Source organism: Pogoniulus pusillus, chromosome Z (assembly GCF_015220805.1).
Source record: "Pogoniulus pusillus isolate bPogPus1 chromosome Z, bPogPus1.pri, whole genome shotgun sequence".
In the NCBI taxonomy this organism is placed as follows: Eukaryota; Metazoa; Chordata; class Aves; order Piciformes; family Lybiidae; genus Pogoniulus; species Pogoniulus pusillus.
In genome coordinates this window covers 117,107,700-117,122,269 of record NC_087309.1, presented here as the reverse complement: position 1 = coordinate 117,122,269, position 14,570 = coordinate 117,107,700, and positions in this window count along the sequence as shown.

The following is a 14,570-nucleotide window of genomic DNA, read 5'->3' as shown; positions in this document are numbered from 1 at the left end:
TAATTTTTATTCTGCAGGAAGAAAACATCTTTTCTGTTGGTATCAATCAACTTCTCACACTTCCTCAAAGAGCACAAAGGTCCTGCTGTCCTGGCTGGATTTTCCCACCACAGATTTGCTAAGGTGCTCTAGCTCATCATGTGGTGCTGCCTTACTCCTGACTCATTCCCAGCCCTTCCCTTGTTGCTGACCTTAGTGTTCTTACAGCTGAGCCCAGGCAGATCAAGCCTAAGGAGCCACCTCATCTCACTGTTAGGGTTTAGCTACACGAGCTGATCCATCAGAGCAGGGAGACAAAGGGGACACAACTCCATCTTCTTCAAGTGTCTTGAAACCCATGTCCACATCTAAATGATTTTTGTGCAGTTGTTGACACTCAGGTGTCACATGGAACCTTTATGGTTCCTTAAAGAGAAGTTTCTTAGAGACAAGGTTCCTGAAGGAGAATCCAAGCCAGGAGAGACCATGCACCACATATATACTGTATATCATGTATAGCCTGTATATATCCTATATATATCCTATATATCCTATAAGCTGGTGGCTCCTGGCTTGGATAGATTCATTCTGAAATGGGTCAAGAACTGCCTGGAGGGCTGGGCCCAGAGAGTGGTGGTGAATGGTGCCACATGCAGCTGGCAGCTGGCACTGGTGCTGTGCCCCAGGGATCAGTGCTGGGCACAGTTCTGTTCAATGTCTTTATTGATGAGCTGGAGCAGGGGATTGAGTCCAGCAGCAGTGAGTGTGCAGCTGGCACCAAGCTAGGAGCAGTGTGGAGCTGCTGGAGGGGAGCAGAGCCCTGCAGAGGGACCTGGCCAGGCTGCATGGGTGGGCAGAGGCCAAGGGCATGAGAGTGAAGAAGGCCAAGGGCAGGTTGTGCACTTTGGCCACAGCAAGCCCAAGCAGCACTGCAGGCTGGGGCCAGAGTGGCTGAGAGCAGGCAGGCAGAGAGGGCCCTGGGGGTGCTGTGAGAGAGCAGCTGCAGAGGAGGCAGCAGTGCCCAGGTGGGCAGCAGAGCCAGTGGCATCCTGGGCTGGCTCAGGAGCAGTGTGGGCAGCAGCACCAGGGAGGTTCTTGTGCCCACCCCTGTGCTCAGCACTGCTCAGGCCACCCCTGCAGTGCTGTGTCCAGCTCTGGGCTCCTGCATTGCAGAGAGCTGCTGAGGTGCTGGAAGGTGTTGAGAGCAGGGCAGCAAGGCTGGGGAGGGGCCTGGAGCACAGCCCTGTGAGGAGAGGCTGAGGGAGCTGGGGGGGTGCAGCCTGCAGCAGAGGAGGCTGAGGGCAGAGCTGATTGCTGCCTGCAGCTGCCTGCAGGGAGGCTGTAGCCAGGTGGGGTTGGGCTCTGCTGCCAGGCAGCCAGGGACAGAAGCAGGGCACAGAGGCTGAAGCTGTGCCAGGGAGGTCTAGGCTGGATGTGAGGAGGAAGTTGTTGTCAGAGAGAGTGATTGGCATTGGAATGGGCTGCCCAGGGAGGTGGTGGAGTGGCTATGCCTGGAGGTGTTGCAGCCAAGCCTGGCTGGGGCACTTAGTCTGGTTGATTGGCCAGAGCTGGGTGCTAGGTTGGGCTGGATGGGCTTGGAGCTCTCTTCTGACCTGACTGATTCTATGATTCTGTTTCTATGTTGCATTTTCCCCCGTCTTCTGTTCCTTCCCCCCTCCCTCCCCGCCCCCCACTTTTTTTCCCCCGCCTCTCTCCTCCCTCTGTTTCCCATTTCCCTCTCCCTTCCCCGGGAGGCACAGCAGCGCAGACGGTTCCGAGCCTGCAGCTCCTCCTGCTGGGACCACATCAGTCGCCGGGCTGCGATTGCAGGGAGCGGGGTCGGGCCGGAGAGCAGCCCCCGGCCTGCCCCGGCTTACGGAGACGCCCCCGGTGTGCTGCCCGGGCGTTGTGCCCCGGCGTTGTGCCCCGGCGTTGTGCCCCGGCGTTGTGCCCCGGCGTTGTGCCCCGGTGTGCTGCCCCGGTGTTGTGCCCCGGCGTGCTGCCCCGGCGTTGTGCCCCGGCGTTGTGCCCCGGCGTGCTGCCCCGGCGTTGTGCCCCGGCGTTGTGCCCCGGTGTGCTGCCCCGGTGTTGTGCCCCGGCGTGCTGCCCCGGCGTTGTGCCCCGGCGTTGTGCCCCGGCGTGCTGCCCCGGCGTTGTGCCCCGGCGTTGTGCCCCGGTGTGCTGCCCCGGCGTTGTGCCCCGGCGTGCTGCCCCGGCGTTGTGCCCCGGCGTTGTGCCCCGGCGTTGTGCCCCGGCGTTGTGCCCCGGCGTGCTGCCCCGGCGTTGTGCCCCGGTGTGCTGCCCCGGCGTGCTGCCCTGGCGTTGTGCCCCGGCGTTGTGCCCCGGTGTGCTGCCCCGGCGTTGTGCCCCGGCGTTGTGCCCCGGTGTGCTGCCCCGGCGTTGTGCCCCGGCGTGCTGCCCCGGCGTTGTGCCCCGGCGTTGTGCCCCGGCGTTGTGCCCCGGTGTGCTGCCCCGGCGTTGTGCCCCGGCGTTGTGCCCCGGCGTTGTGCCCCGGCGTGCTGCCCCGGCGTTGTGCCCCGGCGTTGTGCCCCGGCGTGCTGCCCCGGTGTGCTGCCCCGGCGTTGTGCCCCGGTGTGCTGCCCCGGCGTTGTGCCCCGGCGTTGTGCCCCGGTGTGCTGCCCCGGCGTTGTGCCCCGGCGTTGTGCCCCGGCGTGCTGCCCCGGCGTTGTGCCCCGGCGTTGTGCCCCGGCGTTGTGCCCCGGCGTTGTGCCCCGGCGTGCTGCCCCGGCGTTGTGCCCCGGCGTTGTGCCCCGGCGTTGTGCCCCGGTGTGCTGCCCCCGCCTTGTGTCAAAAGAGCGATGCGGAATTAGCACCGGTTGAGGCAGTGGGAGCACGAAGGGATGGAGCACTGAGGGGCTGGAGCAGGTCCGGAGATTGGCGATAAGGCTGGTGACAGGTGTGGAGGGCAGGGCTGGTGAGGAGCGGCAGGGGAACTGGGCTGTGTGGACGCCAGAGCGGCTGGACAGGTGTCCCCAGCAGAAGCAGGGCAGGACACAGCAGTTGTTCGGCGAGGGACAGCAGCTATGGGGCGCAGGACTATTTCTGTGGCTGGAGGGGCAGAGCTCTCCAGCTGTGGAACACAATGGGCTGGAATTGCCGCTGCCAGGAACTGAAGCTTTGGTGCTCTCTTAGGTCGTTCCCTTGGTGAGCAGCCCCTGGTTTAATTGCACTGTAAATGCTCAATGGCGAAGCTCTGCTCTAGGAAACTGCTGCCAGGTGCCTGCTCTGGCTTTGTCTTGGTGTGCTTGGAAAGGAGCAGGAGCGGTCTTGAAACTGATGGTGCCTGGGAGTAGTGTGCTGTCAGCTGGGAAAACCAGGCCCTGGTGGCAATGGCCACGCAGGGACAGTGCTGTGGGATACAGAGGTCCAGGAGGGCAGTGCCTTCACTGACATCCTCATCGTCAGCTCAGTATGTTCTGTGCTTTCCATACTGTGGTGGTTTAGGTGTTCCCAACCTCCCTCCCACACTTTGGAAATCACCCAGACTAGACTCAGCCAGTTATATACAGAAACAGACAAGGTAAAAGGTAATACAGAAACACAACAGCCCTCCCAGAAACCTGAGTCCCCAGGAGGGGCTCTCAACTACCCTTCCACCTTCTCCCACCCCTCTACCTTACCCCAAACATTGCCTTGTGCCCCAAGGAAGAATTGAGGGTCAGCCAGGGGGGTTAGGAAGCAGGTGAATTAATCAGCGAGACGGAGGGTGAGGTTAGAAAGAAATGCAGCTTAGAGCTCAGGCTGTGCTCAAACTGCCTTATCTATATTTTTACTCTTGTCCTTATATCTCTCAGCAAGCCTATGAGTGAAGTAGACACCACCATTGTTTTCCTTTCACAGCCTGGAATCTAGTTCTTCTCACTAAAACATTCCAGCTAGCTTCAATCTAGCACAACCCACCCCTGCCTACTTCACTCAGAGTATTGCTGAGATCTGATCTAATCTAAAACAGTATTTACACTAATGAATATTACAAGTTCAGCTCACACTTCATTCTGGCTATCTTAGATGTAGGTGATTCAAAAGCTCAGAACACAGCAAACAGTTTTATCTCCTCACAGATGAGACGAGAACAGGGACTCCCAGGTGACATTGGGTTCGTGCTCATGTACTGTAGATTCTCTCATTGGATGCCAATGGTACCTAGAACAGAAAACTCCTAACAGCTTGTATTATACACTCTGAGTTTAGACTCCTCTCCATCATTTATCAGCAGTCCTGGCTCACTGGAGAGGTCCCTGAAGACTGGAAGCTGCCAATGTGATACCCATTCACAAGAAGGGTCATAAGGAGGAGCCAGAAAACTACAGAGCTGTCAGCCTGAGCTCAGTGCCAGGCAAGGTGATGGAACAGGTCATCTTGGGTGCCATCACACAGCACCTACAGGATGGCCAAGGGATCAGGCCCAGCCAGCATGGGTTTAGGAAGGGCAGGTCCTGTCTCACCAACCTGATCTCCTTTTATGATCAGGTTCCTGCCTGGTGAATGTGGGGCAGGCTGTGGATGGAGTCTACCTGGACTTCAGCAAAGCCTTTGACACTGTCTGCCACAAGAAGCTCCTAGCCAAGCTGGCAGCTCATGGTTTGGACAGATTCACTCTGTGCTGGATCAAGAACTGGCTGGATGGCAGAGCTCAGAGAGTGGTGGTGAATGGTGCCACATCCAGTTGGCAGCTGTCACTAGTGGTGTGCCCCAGGGATCAGTGCTGGGCCCAGTCCTGTTCAATATCTTTATTGATGACCTGGACGAGGGGATTGAGTCCAGCATCAGTAAGTTTGCAGATGACACCAAGCTAGGAGCAGGTGTGGAGCTGTTGGAAGGTAGGAGAGCCCTGCAGAGGGACCTGGCCAGGATGCATGGGTGGGCAGAGGCCAAGGGCATGAGAGTGAACAAGGCCAAGTGCAGGGTTCTGCACTTTGGCCACAACAACACCAAGCAGCACTGCAGGCTGGGGACAGAGTGGCTGAGAGCAGCCAGGAGGAAAGGGACCTGGGGGTACTGGCAGATAGTAGCTGAAGATGAGCCAGCAGTGTGCCCAGGTAGCCAAGAGAGCCAATGGCATCCTGGCCTGCATCAGGAACAGTGTGGCCAGTAGGACAAGGGAGGTTATTCTTCCCCTGTGCTCAGCACTGGTCAGGCCACACCTTGAGTACTGTGTCCAGTTCTGGGCTCCTCAATTCAAGAGAGATGTTGAGATGCTGGAAGGTGTCCAGAGAAGGGCAACAAAGCTGGTGAGGGGCCTGGAACACAAACCCTATGAGGAGAGGCTGAGGGAGCTGGGGGTGTGCAGCCTGGAGAAGAGGAGGCTCAGGGGTGATCTTATAACTGTCTACAACTACCTGAAGGGAGGTTGTAGCCAGGTGGGGTTGGCCTCTTCTCTCAGGCAACCAGCAATAGAACAAGGGGACACAGTCTCAAGTTGTGCTGGGGTAGGTCTAGGCTGGATGTTAGGAGGAAGTTGCTGGCAGAGAGAGTGATTGGCATTGGAATGGGCTGCCCAGGGAGGTGGTGGGTGTGGAGGTGTTGAAGCCAAGCCTGGATGAGGCACTTAGTGCCATGGTCTGGTTGACTGGCTAGGGCTGGGTGCTAGGTTGGACTGGATGATGTTGGAGGTCTCTTCCAACCTGGCTGATTCTATGAGTCTCTCAGCTAAGGTTAGATTTCTCTGTGGAATACACTGGATTTCACCATTCTCCTGCATTACCCAGTATGTATGACCAGGACCTTCAGCAGACACCACCCCTCGGACAGGTTTCCCTTCGCCCGAAGGAGAAAATACCCAAACAGTTTTCCCTAACAGATTCTTTTCACCTACAACAGGAACTTTATCACTGTCTACTGTTTGGACCAAGTCTGATTGTGCAGGTCCTGCTCTATTTACTGAACCTCTACTATTTACCAACCAGGTAGCTTGTGCTAAATGTTTGTCCCAGTTTTTCAGAGTTCCACCCCCCATGGCTTTTAGGGTGGTTTTCAGCAAACCATTGTAGCGCTCAATCTTCCCTGCAGCTGGTGCATAGTAGGGTATGTGATAGATCCATTCAATACCATGCTCTTTGGCCCAGTTTTTCACAAGATTGTTCTTGAAGTGAGTGCCATTGTCTGACTCGATTCTCTCTCAAGCTATCTAGCCTGTGTTCAAGCCCCTGCCAAGGCAATGCACTATTTGCTGCCACCTTAGCTGACTAGAAGACAGCTGCCTGCATCATGGCTGAAGTTGCCTATCCTCTGGTCTCTGGGTGTTATGCACTGCCTGGAAAATAGCAGGCCACATGAGGAGCTGCAGCAGGCACAGAACTCCTTCTGCTTTGTGAATAACTTGATTATGTCAAGGGTGCTTAAGCTGACTGCAGTGTGGACTGCGCTCAGCCATAGCTGGAAAGCCAGAGGCAGAGACAAGTTCCTGGGACCTTGGAGCTTTTTGGGAGCCCAGAGCAGGGTGATGAGCAGATGTTTTTTCCAGCCTTCTATGTAACATAAACTGAGAGCCAAGAAGAGCAAATCAAGGCATTTCCTCACCACTTCCCATCGCAGGCAAGTCTTCATCTCTCTTCAGGAGAGCAGGGATCCGTCCCTGGTAACGGTTGCTCAGGGAGACAGATGCTATGACTCTGAACATCCTCACCTTCCTTCTTCCCCCAGGTACCTCTGCTGAGCATGACATCCTATGGAATAACACCTCCTTTTGCTTAGCAGTCCAGGGGGTGTCCTCTCCAGCTTCTTGTGCCCCCCTTGTCTACTCAGTGGTGGTGTGAGGAGCAGAAGAGGCCTTGACTGTGTGTAAGCACTGCTCAGCAGAAAATAAAACATCCCTGAATTACCAGCAGTGTTTTCATCCCAAATGCAAAGCACAGGCCCACACAAGCTCCTGTGGAGAAATGTAAATCTACCTCAGCCTAAACAGGTACACTTTCTCACTTTCCTGCTGTGGACCCTGGCTGACATGCTGTCCAACTATGGGAGAGTGGGAAAAAACCCTGGCTGACATGCTGTCCAACTATGGGAGAGTGGGAAAAAACCCTGGCTGACATGCTGTCCAACTATGGGAGAGTGGGAAAAAACCCTGGCTGACATGCTGTCCAACTAAGGGAGAGTGGGTTAAAACCCTGGCTGACATGCTGTCCAACTAAGGGAGAGTGGGAAAAAACCCTGGCTGACATGCTGTCCAACTATGGGAGAGTGAGTTAAAACCCTGGCTGGCATGCTGTCCAACTATGGGAGAGTGAGTTAAAACCCTGGCTGGCATGCTGTCCAACTATGGGAGAGTGGGAAAAAACCCTGGCTGACATGCTGTCCAACTATGGGAGAGTGAGTTAAAACCCTGGCTGACATGCTGTCCAACTATGGGAGAGTGGGAAAAAACCCTGGCTGACATGCTGTCCAACTATGGGAGAGTGGGAAAAAACCCTGGCTGACATGCTGTCCAACTATGGGAGAGTGGGTTAAAACCCTGGCTGACATGCTGTCCAACTATGGGAGGGTGGGTTAAAACCCTGGCTGACATGCTGTCCAACTATGGGAGAGTGGGTTAAAACCCTGGCTGACATGCTGTCCAACTATGGGAGAGTGGGTTAAAACCCTGGCTGACATGCTGTCCAACTATGGGAGAGTGGGTTAAAACCCTGGCTGACATGCTGTCCAACTATGGGAGGGTGGGTTAAAACCCTGGCTGACATGCTGTCCAACTATGGGAGAGTGGGTTAAAACCCTGGCTGACATGCTGTCCAACTATGGAAAAGTGGGAAAGAACCTGTAGGATTCCACTCACAACTAGAGAAGTACTGAAGGATGTGAGCAGCCCCTTGGGAAGTAAGAAGTGCCAGAGAAATTCAATGGTCCAAGTAGATTTAATATCAGAGTACAGAAAGAAAAGATGAAAAAGAGGGGAGAAATAAAAAGGTAAAGGGAGAAGGGAAAGGGAAAGAGACAAAGAAAAGGAAGATTGGGGGAGAGAAAAAAATGAAAAAAAAATAAAAGGAAAATATTTTTAAAAGGAACTATTAAAAGGGAAAGAAGAAACTAATAAAGAAGAAAAAGGAGGGAAAAAATAAAAGGAAGGGGGAAAAAAAACCTATAAAAAAAAAGACCAAAAAACCCAATAGCTCAATTATCTCCAGAGCTGCTGCAGAAAGAAATGGTACTAGGGCAGGGTAGGGGGGGCAGGGTTAGGGTTGGAGCTATGTTTTGAAGGCCTCCAGAGATGAGCACAGGAGGGTTTACATTTCAAAGCTTCTCTGCTGGACTTTCTGTGTCAGGGTGGTTGAAGATGTTGTCACTGTCTGAGATCTCCTCAACAGCTGATCTGATTGGAAGCAAAGGACTGCCTGCCCTTGCCGTGACAGGAGATATGCTGAGGCAAGACCCTGGTAAGCACTGGATTACTAAAATACTTCTCTGGCAGATCCCTGCTTCACAACTGCTCCAAGACACTTAACATGCTCTACCCACACGGCACAAAACCAACCCCAGCTGCCATTGACACATCTCTTCCTTGCTCCACATGCTTAGCCCCAGGCTTCACGCTAGGAGCATCACCCTGTGCTCTTCTTGCCCTTTCTCAAAGGGCTGCTCTCACTACAGCAGTTCTGTTGCAATCACCTTGCAGGGTGAACGTTTCCTCCACACATGATTTAAAGGGAACAACAGTATAACACAAGTGATGGAAAAGCAGCCACAGGAGAGGCTTTTGTGTTGCTTCTGTTAGTCAAAACAGGTTAAATTTGGAAGAGATGGCATTTTGTCAAGGCATTAGCCACAAAAGAGGGGAAAATGAGACAGGGATTGCACCTTACACACGGAAGTGATGGAACAGCATAGTCCATCTATATAGGAGACCTCTTCTGGCTCTGAGTCCTGCACTTTGTTGGGCACTGAGATTAAAAAAGTCAGCCTCTGCTCCTGCTCTAGACAAAGACATTTTGCCTACAGTTATTTCCTGGAGAACTCAAAACGTGGTTTGAGTACAGCATGACTGAAAGTCAAGAAGCTTACAACAGATTGTCTTAAAGAATAAACGTTTAAAACACATAAACAGCAAATCATTACTTTTGCTGCTAACAGAAGAGGAATTAGCAGGTAGAAGAATTTGGGTATAATCAGCAGAGCTTACTATGAAAATAGAATGTAGGATGTGCAGCCCACATGCATAAAGAGGATGAGCTTCTAAGTGTGGAGAACCAAAACGCAGCCAGCCAGGCTGCGGGTGCCTTATGAGCTCTACTACCATCAGGAGTCACATCTGCAGCAGGGCCAATACCCTTAGCACCCTCTCATCAGAGCTTGCAAAGGCAGGAAGAGAACAACCACGGCCTCAAGTCCAGGGCCCCTTCCTTCTGGGAAGTGTTCCTGTGCTAAGCTGCTGGAGGAAATGCTGAGTCTGCGTCTGTGCATCGAGAGAAGGATGCTGTGGGCAAGTGTCAAAGGCTTTACACAAGCCCAGCTAGACGCTGGCTGTCTCCAGCCACCTTCCTGTCCGCAGGAAGCTTGATCTGAACTACTTCTTGGGCACGGAGCTCAGGCTCAGCGGTCAGAAATGTCCTGGGTCCTCTTTCCTACTTGCATTAAACATGGGCACAGCATTTGCATTCCCTTTGAGCCTGGGCTTTTTCTAGAGGCCATCCCTGCTGCTGTCTCAGGGAGCTCCGAGCACGGATCTCCTGCTCCCACTCCATTGTGCTCCTCAGTGTCCTGGAGTCCTGTGTTCCCCAAAGTTCTTCTCCCACCATAGTTTGAATGGGAGATGAAAAGTGCAAAAAACCTGTTTCCCCCCTGCCCTGCAGGTGTGAAGGGGAGGAACAAAGGGCCCTTCCTTGGGAGGAAGTGGCAACTCTACTCTTTGTCTAGGAAGGGTATAAATATTGGGGCACTTCCCACCTTGGGGTTACTGCCTTAGAGTTCTCCCCCACCTGGATAGCTCCTGCAGAAAGAGTCCCCTGGCGCTCCGTAGGACAAGCTCCTGAGGGGCAAGCTCCTGAGGGACAGAACCGTCCCTGCTTTGGATGGCTTCCCACCCTAAGCACCCTTTGTGCAAGCTAAGGAGCCTCGGATGTCCTTTGAAAGAGAGATCTGACACTCATCTGGACTGCCCTTTCTCTCAGACAGCCTAACTCACCTGTGAGCAAACTTTGCCTCAGCCTGATTAATAGTGGGAATGCTACATTTAGGAGCTTAGCCTTTTCCATCTCCTGACTTCTAAAATAGTCAATGTGATCTATGGTATCCTTGTAAGATCTTCTCAATCAAACTGAATCTGCTAATTGAAACTAAATTAATTTCTGTGTATAGTTTTGGGTGCGGGTTTCAGGAAAATAAAATCATCCTATTTTTATGTATTTCCCTGACTCAGCCACGTTAATTCCCTGCCTCCACAATACTTGGCCTATCTACCTCTCTCTCAGCTCAACCAGCAGGCTCAGTTGATAGCTACCTGCTGTTGCGGAGGAGTTTGTCTGGGTTTTGGGGGAATGAAATAGGAGGCCGAATTTAAAAGAGTTTAAAAGATTTAATATTATATACACCAGGAATCCCCCCTCCCCAAACTTATTTACAGCTACCCCACACGAGTTCTTTGTATGTGGTTTCGAGATTACATTACAGAATGTCTATGCACGACATTTAGCAAAGGTTTGGAAGGATTTAGAAGAGAGTCTGTGGCATTAAAGTGCCACTGGTAGGCTATTGAGAGATTATCACAGTATCACAGTATCATCAAGGTTGGAAGAGACCTCACAGATCATCAAGTCCAACACTTTACCACAGTGCCCAAGGCTAGACCATGGCACCAAGTGCCACATCCAACCTTGCCTTGAACTGCCCCAGGGACGGTGACTCCACCACCTCCCCGGGCAGCCCATTCCAATGCCCAATGACTCTCTCAGGGAAGAACTTTCTCCTCACCTCCAGCCTAAATCTCCCCTGGCACAGCCTGAGGCTGTGTCCTCTTGTTCTGGTGCTGGCCACCTGAGAGAAGAGAGCAACCTCCCCCTGGCCACAACCACCCTTCAGGTAGTTGTAGACAGCAATAAGGTCACCCCTGAGCCTCCTCTTCTCCAGGCTAACCAATCCCAGCTCCCTCAGCCTCTCCTCGTAGGGCTGTGCTCAAGGCCTCTCCCCAGCCTCGTTGCCCTTCTCTGGACACGCTCAAGCATCTCAGTGTCCTTCCTAAACTGGGGGGCCCAGAACTGAACACAGCACTCAAGGTGTGGTCTAACCAGTGCAGAGTACAGGGGCAGAATGACCTCCCTGCTCCTGCTGACCACACCATTCCTGATGCAGGAAAGTCCCAAATATGGTGGGTTGGAGCAATTCAGGGGTTATTGGGGCACGCTGTCCGAGCTTCCACGGGCATGGGCCAAGCTGGGTGTTGGGGTCTGGAGGCTGGTGCGATGCAGACGGGGGCACTGACGAGTCGACTCTGTAGCATCAGTGCAATCAGTGCGATCAGTGCAGTGTGAGTGCGAGAGCCCTTTTATTAAAGTAATGCAGTGTCTTATATAGTGCCCAGAGGAGGTGTACACAGCCAGACTGGGGCTGGCACAAGTGGACAATGCAGATTGGCTCAAAGTTATGTGTAAGGCACAGATAGGTTATTCCTTATCAAAACAACCTTTGGTTCCATGCCAGGGGGCTGGCAGGGTCAGCCCTCAACAGATGTGCGGGGGTGCTCACAGAGGAGGCTCAGGGGTGACCTTATTGCTGTCTACAACTACCTGAGGGGAGGTTGTGGCCAGGGGGAGGTTGCTCTCTTCTCTCAGGTGGCCAGCACCAGAACAAGAGGACACAGCCTCAGGCTGCACCAGGGGAAATTTAGGCTGGAGGTGAGGAGAAAGTTCTTCCCTGAGAGAGTCATTGGACACTGGAATGGGCTGCCCGGGGAGGTGGTGGAGTCGCCGTCCCTGGAGCTGTTCAAGGCAGGACTGGACGTGGCACTTGGTGCCATGGTCTGGCCTTGAGCTCTGTGGTAAAGGGTTGGACTTGATGATCTGTGAGGTCTCTTCCAACCCTGATGATACTGTGTGTGATACTGTGTGTGACCCTTTCCCATAACAAGGTCTCATGTTTACAGCTTATGCCCCTGGGAACGGCGGCTGGCCAGGAGCACCTTAGTCAGTTCCCTGGGCTGGTGCCGTGGGCTTTTGACCCCGCGATTGATGGTCCTTGGGCCACAATTCTGTCCAATGAGGGCTTGGCAACCCTCCACCACACCTGCCCACATCTCATGCAATCGTTTTCTCGACTTCTCTCCGCTTCCAACGAGAGGCTGTGACGCACTCTGCAGCAGGTCAGCTGGACAGCTCCATGCTTTTGGCAAGCACAGGGAGAACTCTCTCTCTTGAGATGGTGTTTGGGGTGCAGCAAGGTGAGACAGACATCTACCTCAGCAGCCAGACTGCAGAGGACGCCTACGGCCCAACCAGCATGTGGACAGAGAGCTCTGCCACGCAGGTGCCACCTGGCAGCTTCCAGTTCATATGCCTGCAGCTCTGCACTGGCATCCCGGAGGGCACAGACTTTTCTCCCTACTGTTTGAAGACAGTTGTCATGCACCTCCTGAACACCACACCCATGTCATGCTGCTGCAGAGGGGAGTTCTTCTGGAAGATGATGGGTATCAGGAGTTACCTGTGCTGCTGCCTGGAACAGAAACAGCTCAACCACTCCTCTGGCAATGCACACATGCCAAGGAGATGGTCTTGTCACAGAAGATTCTCTTCTTTCCCTTATGTCATTCAGTAAGCGTTTCATTTGGAAAAGAGGGCATTGTGACAAGGCATCAAAGACTGAAAAATGCCAGAGTGAGAGCACTTCTTATACTGAAGCAATGGAAGAGCATATTCTGTGCCTGTGGTGGACCTTCTTATGCCTCTCCATCTGGCACTTTTCTGGCCATTAGAGAAAGTCAGTCCCTGGTCAAAACCTTAGGCAAAGGCATTTTTCTTAGCAGCATTTCCTGACAAAATCAAAATGTATTCATGCACACAGTAAGTGAAAGACAGAACAACAACATTAAAACTAAAAAGAAACATTTAACAGCTGTTATTTAACCCAATATACACAGTTTTTGCTACTAACACAGGGGGGATTAGCAGGTAGCTGATACAATTAACAGAGGATATTAAGAAAAGTGGTATATGTAACATGCACAAAGAACCCCCACACTGCCAGACATCCCAGCCACACAACCTCTTGCAGCAGCTGGTGCAGGATCTGTCTCCCCACACCAAGGCACTGAGTCAGTCTGAGCAGCCTCAGCGTGAGCTCAGGAAGGGGCTCTCCTATGGGTGTGTATGGAGAGTGAAGGACATGGACAGAGCTGTGCCACCACAGGTGTGTATCACCGCTGGGACAGCGACTGTCTTTGGCTCTTCCATGTCACCCACTCCTTCTGGCATCTTTCCTCTCTGCAGAGTTGTAAACAAATGTTGTCTCTGAGCAAATGCTGCACCTGTGTCTGTGCTTTGCTGTGTTGGGAAAGGTGGGCACAGGGTGCTGACTGCTCAGCTGCCACAGAATCAGCCTGAGCATGCTGGCAGAAGAGCTGATGTGGTGGGCTCTGTTTACAGTGATTCCAGAACCAAGACTGCCCCAATATGTCCCCAGGCTCCTGCCATGCAGCAATTGCAATAGATTCTATCCCACTCCACTTTTGCACTTTGCCCTTTTCAGACAGCAAATGTGAAGTGTATTTCCTTGGAGACTCCTGGGAAGTCATATGAAAAGCAAGGCCTTGGAGCCCTACAGCATTACTCTTGGGCAGTCCCAGTGAGGGGGCAAGACCTCTGATCAATGTGCCATTCATTCTGTCCATGCCAGGATCTGGAGAAGCAGTGTCCTGGTGGCAAGTGCTTGGCAGTAGAGGTGCTCTGCACAAAGAGCACAGCCATGACCACACTCACAGTGGCCAGCACCAGGGGAGACAATTCCATTGCTGGGGATGGCATCTGAAGGAGCAACAACCCATCCAGGGTTGAGAGGGTGGGGGAAGTTTGGGGGGTGAGAGGTGGATGAGGCAGGAGTTTGTTTACTGCCTTGATCATGGACTTGCCTCCACTCCCTCTTTTCCTTTAAGTTACTGGCCTCAATCTGAGAGGGGGTGGATACAGGGGGTACTTGACCCTCGGTATCTTTTAATGGGTAATCCTCTCCCCATTGGGGCCACCAGGGCCTGGCACCACCTGTCTATCTCATCTTCTGCTTCCCTGATTCTTCTAAGCCTGTGAAAGTCATCCTTTAATCTTTCAACCTCATCTTCCAGCTGTGCTGCTCTTTTTACTAGAGAATCTACCTGCTCACAGCACACCCAATTCCCTGGTACCCAGGAGAGACTGAGGCATTGACTGCAGCCTGTGGTCTGCATCACAGCCTGATTCATTTCATGCCCTGTCTATGTTCCCATTTCCATCTTAGCTGGCACCAGCAGTCTGCCCTTCTTCTGCTGGGTGGAGACCATCAATCTTACCTGCTATGGTAATCTGGTTTATGGGTGAACAGGTTAGGTTCTGGGGCTTGGGTTTCAGGGTTTATTTGTTTGGTGGTGGTGGTTTTTAGGTTGCTTTGGGGTTTGTTTAGGT